We start from the raw sequence: 12,150 nt of genomic DNA on the forward strand, positions 1-12,150 counted from the left end.
TGCTCAACGAAGCTCCCCTCAGGCACGCCTTGCTGGTCTTGTTTGAGGCAGCCAACGCTGCCTGCTAACATTTCTGAATCACTATATCTTTGTGATAGTTTTTGGTACTTGAAAACTTCCTTGTTGAGTCCTTTGCAAGAGTGGAAATCCTAAAAAAAAAGAAGTATCTGGAATTGCGTAATTAGTGCATTTTTAAACAACTCAGAGGAATTTCAACTTAGTAAAATAAAGATATCCTCTGACTTGAGAGAGAAGGCAATATATATTGAAAATTAGAATGCTTAAAAAAATTCTCTTTCCTGTTTATTCCAGACTGCCCACGTAGAAAGCTTCTCGCGAAAGTTCAGCAGCGGCGCCATCTGCTGGACGCGCCGTGACGCTGCATGGCCCCGCCCGGGAAGGAGAGATTTCGTTGCAGGTGAGGCCTTTGCCTAGGAAAGACTGGCACCAAGGTAGTATTTACATGCAATCAACTTATCAAAAATGAGACTAAACGAAACCTCTACAAGAAAATGTCCTCAATTTAGAGGAGCCCTCGGACAGAAAAGTATCAGGAACAGAAGTCACAATGTATTTGTTCCCCTGAATGGAAATGATTTTGCTGAATGAAAGGACTTTTAAAAGTGAAGAAGGTTACAGAAACAAAATTAATCTGGGAGAGGGGAGGTGTTAAAATATGGACTTGCCATGGTTTGTTATAAAGTCACTAATCCCTGCTACCATTTTCTAAACTCCTAAGTCTGTTCTGCTCTACTTGAAGATACTTTTTTTAGGAGACTTGAGACCCTTTCCAAAGGTCTAAAACCCATCCCATTTGCAAACCCATTTATATACATCAACATAAACCTGCCTTCATCATTGTTGCAAACTGTTTAAAGGCCATAATCAGATCATTTCATAATACACCTAAGTCAGATCATAATGCTGTACACCTTAAATTTACACAGTGCTGTATATCAATTATGGTGTATCTCAGTAAAACTGGAAAAAAAAGAAAGAAAGGAATCACTTTCCTCCTGTACTTACTGACATTGGCCTCCAGTGTGGCTGCATTTGCTCCTTGAGTTTGCAGTATATATTCCCATCTTATGTGAATGTGTGTGTTTCCAGGATCCTTCACTTTCACGGAATTCTCAGACAAATGGAGCGATATCAGAAGAGTTCTGAGCAGCACTGGTGGGCAGAATTCACTTCACCACTACCCTGGGCTCTCTCTGCTGCTAGCTGTCTGAACTGAGAATACAAGCTTGTTAGGTGGGCTGAGCGGAGGAACAGGATCTCCCATGTTCAAGCCAAACCCATTTTAAGCCACAATTATCTGGTTTTGATTCCAGCCCCATTTGGTCAGGCATCATGTGTCCCTCCATATTCCTCCATGTAGCCACAGACTGCATGCCTGGTGGGGCCAGTAGCAAACAAGATGTCTGAAACTTTGCTGAGGGTTGAAAGGATGCCCATCATCTGTTCTTTGTATTGTCCTTTTGTTACCTAGGTTTAGCCTCCAAAGTGTACTAATATCAAATGTGTACCATCGAAAAGGTGAGAGACTCATGATCCTTACCCAGTGGTGTGCTACTGGATGCTAACAACCAGCTCTTAAAGCCCTGGTTTTCAGTGATAATAATAATAATAATAAGGAGAAGAAGAAGAAATATAAAGGTCCTAATCAAAAAATGCTTGGGGAACTGGTATAAATCAGAATTTTAGAGCAGAATTACAGTTGGCCCACCCATCTGGAAAGTTCACTGATAGTAAACATTCATAGTGAAAAATGTTATCAAACATGGTCTGACCCTTTAGAACTTGATAATAACTTTCTAACAATAATAAGTCTTTGTGTTCTGGAATGAACGTATAATGGCTTTCCTGAAAGAGTTCAAGTAACTTTACCCACAATGTAGCCTATTGGAACCTAATAGGTTATGTAGTCTTTGGCGTCCATGGCATATGATTTCCTTACATAATCAGTATTTATAAGGACATCCTTTGCAATAACTAAGCCCTTATGAGTAAGACCTACTGATTCTACTGCCACAATGAATAGTGTAAGAAAATGTTAACCCTCCATATGGATGCTTGAAGAAGATAACTAAGAAAACAGGATGAGAAATAAAATTCCATTGTGATGGATCAGAGAAGTAAAAAACTGAGTATATTTTCTATTTTGAATGAACAAAGAGTTATTGGGTACCAAATTGTGACCAGTATAGGAAATATTTGATGGCTAATGCCAGATCTATCTCACCTCTCTTCTATTAATGTATTTGTAGAGGAGAGTCTTTCATAGAAATAAGTAGCTTGATAACAAATTGGCACTGTGAATAGTGGCATGACATGGAGAATTGTGCATCTCTCAAGGAAGATGCTTTCAGGGCCTCTTGCCTGGGGATCAGGGATCAGAGGGGAAGCGGTGAGAACCAGTCTCTTTCTCTCGTGTGGCACAAGGCAGTCCCTGGAAACTGAATGTTTTCTGCGCTTCCCCTTATTTCATTCTGTTTGTTTAGAGGGTGATTTCCACCTTCAGAACAAGCCACATATACAAACTGCCTGTCAATTTCTTCACAGACATCTCAAGAGTATTCACTGACCACTGTTTCTGGTTAACCCAATATAAAAAGACTACCCATTCCCCAGCTACTCAGATTGGGGTTTAGATATTTTGTGTTTGGCAAAAGTGAGGGAAAATTTTTCTAGCGATGACCTCTCCCTTGACTTTTGGCTTGTTCTAAATAGGGCCTTTGCGAGAATGTGACCATTCTCTCGAAAACATGAAATAGATGGAACTTGGTAGAAATTTATATCTGGACCCTAGAGTTAGGTAAGTGTGTCTCTTATGGTCAAAATCCTGATTTCACAGAGGAATTGCTTTAACGATGCCAATTCAACTCACTTGTTCTCTCAGCGAAGATCAGTCCTCTTCTCTCCCATCCCTGAAAAATGTCAGGGTGATTCCTGCTCATCAGTAGGTCTTGGATTTTTGGCCTCTCCTCTGAAAGTTGTGACACCCCCCCCCAAAAAAGGGAGGGTTCCCTCGCTGAGTTCCTAACACTTCATGGTTCCCCATCATAGCTCTATAATATCATATTGTCACTGCTTATCTGTCTCCTGTACTTGAACCTTCTATCCTATGAAAATGGGGTCAAGGCTATTATTATGTTCATTTTGCATCCTCAGTGCCTAATTAGTGGCCACAGATCAAGCAAGTGTTAGATAGGAATTCAACACACAGAGATGGGAGGGAGGGTATTTCTGATGGAAGAGCTGGCATAGCACATCGACAGGTAGAGTGCCTAGGAGCATGAGTGTGGGTCAGCTGAAGGCTGAGGGGGACTGACAGGAGATGAGACAGGAAAGTCTCCGGTGGTTATGAATATTGTGAAGGTTGGTTTAAGGTAGTGGTCATCAGAAGTTGAAATAGTTGCACCTGTGGACATTTCTGGTATATTGTATCTCAGGTGTTTTGCATATGTTTTCACCAAAAATGTGGAGCCACAGATCTAGCCCATTCCACTAGTGGAAAATATGATTTAATTAGCAAAACCAGTCTACATGGTCAATCCCTAGTCAGTTACTTAGACTTATTTTGTATCAGAAAAATTTTAACTTCATTTTTAAATTAAAAACACTATATTACTACAGGTCCTTCCACAACCTCATTTGTGACTTCTAATTCTAAGATAGCCATTGTCTAAGGCACAGCGGCTGGTCAGGAATTTGCCCAGGGGTGAAATAAGGCACTGCCCTGCCAGTGTTTCTTACTTGGCTCTCAAGAGGTTCTCCTTCAGCCCCGATGCATTCTCAAGTCATCCTGTCCTTTGCGGACAAAGCACAGTTCAGGATGGCTGAGGTTGCCTTTCTGTTGTGAGAAGTCAGAGCAATGGGGAAGGGGAGGCCGGAAAAGAGATATCGGCGCAATGCCAGCCATTCCCTGGCAGATCACTTTCAGGGGAGGGGACATTTGGTAGTTCTGAATCTGGAAATTGAGCCTCTTAATACTGTCTAAGCAGTGTACTCTCAAGTTTGAAGATGATGGTTCTAAAGAACCTGGATTTTATCCTAATGATGGGCTATTCAAGAGGTACAGAGAGAAAAAAGTACAAACTCTATACTTTTTCATGTCATCCTCTTAAACTTTGTTTTGGTAAATGTGTATAATTTACATAACATTGAAGTACAACAGCATATAAATAACTTTAAAATTAATTATATGTGTGCGTATTGAGAGGCTATGTAAACATTGGCTCAGTGATAAGCACATGCAACCAAAAATTTTTTCGAGGATCACTTTTAGGGACAGTGGAGAGTCACTGAAGGTTTCTGAGTAAGGAAGTAAAAATGAGCATAACTGTTGAGTCTGGTGATCCCAAGAACCAGTGCCAGGCATCGAGGAGGAAACGTAGAGAGAGGTACCATGCCTGCCTTCAGAGCTGGCTGCCTGGCTGCACATGAAAAGACAAGTAACAATAGTGCGTGGTCAATAGTACATAGCTATTTAAAGAAAGGACCTCGAGGAAGAAATTTAAGGGAACATGGAAAGAACAATTGTTTTTATTTTCCTTTTAAACATGCTTTTCTTGCAGAAAGAGATGAATTTCCAGCTAGGCTCTAAATGATGATGACCTCACTACACTGTTTTTATTTCAAATTCCAAGCATTCTGTTTGGTCATGTTCCTCCTTCTCCATTTTTAACCACCAAATTGATGTTTTATTTCTGATGGGATGTGTGTGTTTCAGTTCTTAGAAGAAGAAACATCTAAAAGTGTGAGTTGGTGATTCAGAAGGATTTACTTCTGAAGTCCTGGTCTTTCAGAAGATATAAACATTATAATGGTTAAAATGTCCAGGGAAAAAGGAAGTTAGGGGAGTAATTTCAGGAACTTCCCTATTTTTAGAAATTCTACTCTGACCAAAATTTCCCAGAGAGAGGGATTTTTAAAAAGTTCCCAAAGAACATCTTAATAAGGCATAATAATACCTTTCAGTTGTGTATAATAGATGCAGTCTCAAAGGATTTCCAGGATCTTATCCTTGCATTCCCACCAGTCATATCTCCACTGAGTGCATCAGTGATAAAAGAGGTCAAGAGGCATCCCAGACTCCCAGACTGGACAGGAGTTCAGGCCTCCTGATAAACACTATGTTGGAAAAGAACCCTGCAGGGTCCACCCAGATGCTTACTCAGACCCCACCCTCCTCACAATAACTCCATAGGCATTATTTTAGCCATTTTACAGAAGACAAAACAAGACTTAGAGAAGATAAGTATACCTGTCAAGTGCACAGTTACTAAGAGGCTGGAATTCAACACAGGCCTGTCTTACTCAGAGCCTGTTTTAGTGCCTAGCAGACAGCTGGTAATTTTTGGTGGATAGTTTCAGTAGAGTGGTAGAGGTAGAAGAAAGATTACGTGGGCTTTATTTACTTATGTATCAAATATTTATTGGTGAGGGTGGGACTTACAGCTATGGCAAGTGAGGAGGTGGCCAAATCTGCTCCCAAAAAAAGCAATGATAAAGCTGGAAAAAGTTGATGGAAACAGCCATTTTTAGTATTCTGGAAATCAGCCAAAGACATACAGTTATCTGAGAGGTGTTCGTGCTTGAACAACTGCTGAAGTTCAGTAATAACAATGGGAATCTGTGGTATCCTTGCCTGGGAATTTTCCTATTTCCTGCCCCCCCCCCCCAGTCAGCATGGAGATTTTGTCAGGTGTGGGGTTGCTGTGAGGACCAGCAGCTTTGCTGCCACAGTCAGAGAGAGCTCACTTGATTTGGAGTAGGGGAAAGGGCCAACAATTCTACTAACCTGAAGTTACAGTTGTATTTAGGACAAGTGTATTCCTGGCTGAGTTTTGTACACAATTACAACTGGAAACATAGGGCCTAAGGTAGCCACATACTCCTGACTAACCTTGTGGGTTCATGCAAAGAGGAGCTCTGACAAGGCTCAATGGAAAATAAAAGTAAAAGCCCAAGCAGAATTGAAAACAGCCTGAACTTTGAATATGTTCCCCTGTCCACACACTAATTCATATTAGAGTGCAGAATCATTACTAGCTTGAGGTGTTTGAGTACAATTTCTGTCCCATCGCTGGCTGACCATTAGGCTATTTAGACCCAGGGGCAACCCTTAGGAAACCAGATTTAAAAATAAAAACAATAAAAATAAACTGAGCAGAGATAGCAGCAACTATACACTTCAGAGGAGGCAGATTTCATAGATTTAACCCAGGCAAATTACTAAACACACAAACACAAAAGCCGTAAAGAAGAAAATTAGAATCTAGAGTTGCTATGGTATATATTTTTAAATATCCAGTTTTCAAAAAAATATGCAAAGAAGAAAGTATGACTCATTCTTAGGAAAAAAGGAAAATTCAATAGAAATTATCTCTGAGTGCCCCCAGAAGTTGTATTTAGCAGGCAAAGACATCAAAGTAGCTATAAAGTTCCAAGAACTAAAATAAATCATGTTTAAAGAATCAAAAGAAAGTAGGACAATAATGAATCAATAAATACTCTCCTTAAAGAAAGAAAATTTTTTCAAGTGTAATTTCTAGAGGTGAAAATAAGTAATGCCTGAAATAAAAAACTCACTAGGACTCAAAAGCAGATTCAAGATGGCAGAAGAAAAGATTCAGTGAACTTGAAGAGAGATCAATAGAAATTATCCAATGAAGAATAGAAAGAATAAAAATTAAAGAAGGTGTGCCCTCCTCAAGGCACGCATACTTGAATCTCCTTTTTGAGAGAATTTTCTTTCTCCTAAACACTAAGGGTCCTCACAAGACTTGTAAAAACCAGGGGAGCAATGGGCAGTGGTAGCTTGTTGCAGGCTAAGCCCTGAACCTGTCTCCAAAGACCCCTTTTCTCTGACTTTCCTGTAGCTGACAGCAGCCCCACCCTGGCTCACTTCTTTCCCATGTTTCTAGAGAACCAAAGTGGCTCTGCCTAGGTCTCTCCTGTTGCTGCTTCTATTATAGGCCTGTCCTTGTTTTCCTTGTTCCACTGTCCCCAGCTTTAATGTACTTTCAAATTTAAAAGAATTTTTTAAAAAAATAAATGAACAGAGCCTCAGATGTGGGGACAACATCTAACATACCTACATATGTGTAATGGGAGAGGAGAGAAAGGGTCAGAGAAAATATTTAAAGAAATAATATCCAAAAACTTGGCAAATTTAATTAAAAACATTAATCTGCACAACCAAGTAGATAATTAACTACAAAGAGATCCAGACCTAAACATAATATACAAACTGTTGAAAGGCAACAACAAAAAGAGACTCTTGAAAGCATTAAGAGGAAAACCGCTGTCATATACAACAGAGCATCAATATAATTGACAGAAACAAAGGAGTTTCCTTACCTGAAACAATGGAGGCTGGAAGGCAGTGGAATGGCTTACTAAAAGTGTGAAAGAAAATAACAAAATTAACGGCTCTGACTGGTGTGGCTCAGTTGGTCGAGCATCCTACCACAAAGTGAAAGGTCATCCGTTCAGTTCCCAGGCAAGGCACATGCCTAGGTTGAGGGTTTGGTCCCCCATTCAAGGTGCCTATGAGAGACAATCATTGATATTTCTTTTTCACATTGATGTTTCTCTCCCTCTTTTTCTCCCTCCCTTCCTCTCTCTAAAAAACAAAACAAAACTAACTAACAATTTTATATCCCACCCAACTACCCTTCAAATATGAAGGGGAAAGGAAGATATTTCCAGATAAAAAAATCTAAGGGGATTTTTCACTGGTAGATCTGCCCTATAAGAAATGCTAATGGGAGTCCTTCATGTGAAAATACAGTACATCAGATGGTAACTCAAATCCACAAGAGGAAATGAAGAGCACTAGAAATGGTAAATATGTGGGTTAATATAAAAGCCTCTCTAAATATACATTTTCTTGTTTCTTCACATAACTTCTTTAAAAGTGAAATTGTATAAAGCAATAATCATAACAATATATTGATGGGTTGTAACATACATGTGGTGTACAGTATTCCTTCACTTGACCCCCCCGTGATAGGTGAAAATCCGCAAAGTAGGAACCTTACATTTATTTTAGTATTTATATATATTTTAAGGCTTTATAACCCTTCCCACACACTTATAAACCATTCCCAGTCCCTTATTAACCTTTTCCACACTTTTATAAACTCTACTTATGCTCTTAAACATATTCTACACTCGTAAGCCTATGTAACTTTAACAATATAGGTATACAGTACTGCAAAATCCCATGATATAGCGAAAAATCTGCGATAAATAAATATAATATTTTTTTAAATCCTGCAATACAGTGAGGCTGTAGTAAGTGAACCGTGATATAGAGAGGGACTACTGTATATGATAATCATTATGTGATAAATGTAAATATATAATATTTAATATAAAATATATGTGAGATATATATAAAATAACAGAGTAAGGGGAGAAATAGAATTATATTACGGTAGTTTCTGTTTTACTGAAAATAACTTACTATTAATCTAAACTAAATAGTAATAAATTGTGTATTATAATCCCTACAGTAATCATTTAGAAAATAATTTTAAAATATATGGTAAAAAATATACATAAAAAATAAATGGCACACTAAAAGTATTTATTTAACACAAAAGGTGGCGGTAAAGGAGGAAGAGGGAAACATAGAAGGAAGGAAATATAGAAAACAAATACCAAAATGGCAAATGTAAATCAAATCATATCAATAATTACATTAATTGTGAAAGTTCTAAACATCCCAGCCAAAAGTCAGAAATTGGCAGACTGTATAAAAAAGCAAGATACAACTATAAGATATCTACAAGAGACACCTTAGATTTGATGACATAAATATGTTAAAGGGATGAAAAAATATATACAAGGGCCATAGTAACTATAAAAGCTGGAGTGGTTGGTTATATTAATATTATATACTAAATAGGTAAAAAATGTTAGTAGAGACAAAGAGACATTTAATAATGATAAAGGAATCAATTCATCAGGAAGATATAATAATTATAAGCATGAATATATATATAAAAACATCTGCAAAATACAGAAAAGAAAAATGGACATAATTGAAGGAAGATATTCAGCAATAATAGTTGGAGATTTCAATACCCTACTCTCATTAATGAATAGAACAACCAGATAGAAAATTAGCAAGGTAGCTCAGTTAGTTAAAGTGTCATCCTGATAACCAAGGTTGGGGATTTGATCCCGGGTCAGGGGACATACAAGAATCAGCCAGTGAATACACAAATAAGTGGAACAACAAATCATTGTTTTTATTTTTCTCCAATCAATAAATAAAATTTTTGTCCTCACCCGAGGATATTGTTTCATTGTTTTTAGAGAGACAGGAAGCGAGAGAGCAAGAGAAACATAGATTGGTTGTCTCCTGTATGCACCATGATGGGGGATTTAACCCACAACCTAGGTGTGTGCCCTGACCAGGAATCAAACCCACAACCTTTCAGTATATGGAACAACACTTCAATAAACTGAGCAACACCAGTCAGGGCAATTAATAAAAGTTTTTTTAAAAGAAAGAAAATCAGCAGGGATAAAGAATGCTTGAACAACAGTATCAACCAACTTGACTTGATTGACATCTGTAGAACTCCAACCAAGGACTGGAGAACAAGACATCATTTGCAAGTACACATGGAACATTCTCAAGAAGAGATCATAAGTCAGGATATAAAATAAACGTTTAATAAATTTAAAGTAATTCAAATCATACAAACTATGTCCTCTGACCACAATGGACTTAAGTTAGAAACCAACAACAGGAAGAAACCTGGGAATACCTTGGTATTTGAAAATTAAACAGATTTCTAAATAGTCCATATGTCAAAGAAGATATCGCCAGGGAAATTTTTAAATGCTTTGAACTGAATAAAAATGAAAACACAACACATAAATATTTCTGGATACAGCTAATAAGTGCTTTAAGGGAGACACGTCAGAAAAAAAGAAATGTTTTAAATTAATAACCTAAGCTTCTGTCTTAAGAAAGTAAAAAATAGTAGGCAGACACACTGCGTCTCCCTCCAAAACAAAGAAGGAATACAACTACCTCAAAACTAGAAACAACCAGATGTTCCAGAAAATGAAACTGCATGGAAGTCCAGCAAACAAAAATATAAAGAAGAAATACTCATCCAGACTGGTAGGAGGGGTGGAGTCCAGGTGGAGAGGACACTGTGTGGTGGTGCCAGCAGCGGCAGGCTGGCGGAAAGTGCAGTTACACATTTTAAAAAGGAGGGACACCTGGGGAGCGTTCCCAGCTCCTCACCAGACTGAGCAGTTCACTGTCCTAGCACCGGGGAAAATCAAGGCTCATTGCTTTTGACTGTGCAAATCAGTGGGGGTTGGGACGGAGGCAGAAACTGCTGGTCTCTCAGCAGAGTCCCCTTGTTTAAAGGGCTCCCACAGACCTAGAACATCCGCAGACCCACCCATTCTGGGAACAATGGCCGGGGCAGCAGCTAGAGGGGCACCAGTCTGGTGCGGAAGTGGGAGAAGTGCCTGGAAAAGGGTTGATACTGGGCAAGCAGCATTGTTCCTTCTCAGCCCCTTCCCCCACATACAGCGCCACAACGTGGTGAAACAGGTCGCCCGTTACTGATGAATACCTAAGGCTCCACCCCTTACAATGTAGTAGGAGCGACAGCTCTCCTGGGTCACGGAAGCGAACAAACACAGGAGACTTCTGGCCAAGATGGAGGCCTAGAGTGACATGCTCCATCTCCCTCCACAACTAAGAAGGAATACAACTACAGAAAAAAACAGAAATAACCAGAAGTACCAGAAAATAAATGGAAGTCCAACATATGAAGTTATAAAGAAGTGGTGCTCGTCCGGACAGGTAGGAGGGGTAAAGCCGGGGAGGAGAGTTCAAGCTGTGCTGTCCATGGCAGCAGCAGCGACGGAGGCAGAACAGCGGTAAGCACAGACACCTGTATTTAGGGGGAGGCGAGAAGCGCCTGGGGAGCACCCCCAGCTGCAGACCACAGCCATCAGCTTGCAATTCCAAAGCCGGGGAAGGCAGACCTCCATTGTCTTGGACTGTGAGGCCCGGAGCGGGTGGGGGAGAGGAGGAGGCTCTTAGTCTCTCAGCAGAGAGTGAACGGCAGGAATCCATCTTGAGCCCTGGCTGCTGTGGCTCAGTGGATTGAGCATCGGCTTGCGAGTCAAGTGTCGATGGTTCGATTCCCAGTCAGGGCACATTACTAGGTTGCACGTCAGGTCCCCAGTTGGGGGCGTGAGTGAGAGGCAACCATACAGTGATGTTTCTGTCCCTCTCTTTCTCCTTTCCCCTCTCTCTAAAAATAAAATAAATAAACAAATAAATAAATAATAATAAAAAAAAGGGGGGAATCCATCTTGGACCCCCACCCCCGCAGAAAATGCCACAGTGTGGTGAGATGGGTCACCCGGTTGTGCCGAGTGCATGGGGCTCTGCCCTCTATAGTGTAGGAGGTGTGACAGCCCTGCCCACCAAGCAAAGGTAGACACAAAACTGTCAGGATGACACAGATCCTGATAGAGATCCTGGTGACACAGCTGACCAGACAGCAAATATCTAATCTAACTGATCAGCAGATAGGAAATCTTTCTGAGGCTCAATTCAGAGCTTTGGTTATAAAAATGCTTACAGATCTAACAGCAGATCTTAAACAAGATGGGGAAGGAATGAAGGCCAGTCCTGCTGAAATGAACAAAAACACATATGAAATTAGTGGTGAAGGCAAGAAAACCAGGGATCAAATCAACAAATCGGAACATAAGGAAGGAACAAACAGCCAACCAGTGCAGAGGAAACAAGAAGTGAGGAAAATGAGGAGAGGCTCAGAAACTTATCGGACAGCTGTAAGTAGGCCAACATCTGAATCATAGGGCTGCCAGAAGGTGAAGAAGAAGAACTAGAAATTGAAAAATTATGTGAAAAAATAATGAAGCAGAACTTCCCTAACTTGGGGAAGGAAATAGACTTACAGATCCAGGAAGCACAGAGAATTCCAAAAAAGCTGGACCCAGGGAGAACCACACCAAGATACATTATAATCAAAATATCAAAAATTAAGGATAAAGAGAAAATCTTAAAAGCAGCAAGAGAGAAGAAGAGAATTACGTACAAAGGGGTCCCAATAATACTATCAG

The 12,150-nt window shown here is 39.8% G+C and overlaps 1 protein-coding gene across 1 annotated transcript in view; it reads left to right on the plus strand.

Moving 5' to 3' along the window:
* The first annotated feature begins 400 nt into the window (after positions 1 to 400).
* TUBA1C (tubulin alpha 1c) overlaps positions 401 to 12,150 on the plus strand; it is a 41,167-nt gene continuing 29,417 nt past the window's right edge. Inside the window, exon 1 of the mRNA XM_090273111.1 lies at positions 401 to 418. The gene's annotated coding sequence lies outside the window, so the exon portion shown is untranslated. The remainder of the gene's footprint in view (positions 419 to 12,150) is intronic.

This window comes from Furipterus horrens, unplaced genomic scaffold, assembly GCF_987537825.1.
Source record: "Furipterus horrens unplaced genomic scaffold, mFurHor1.1.pri manual_scaffold_4, whole genome shotgun sequence".
In the NCBI taxonomy this organism is placed as follows: Eukaryota; Metazoa; Chordata; class Mammalia; order Chiroptera; family Furipteridae; genus Furipterus; species Furipterus horrens.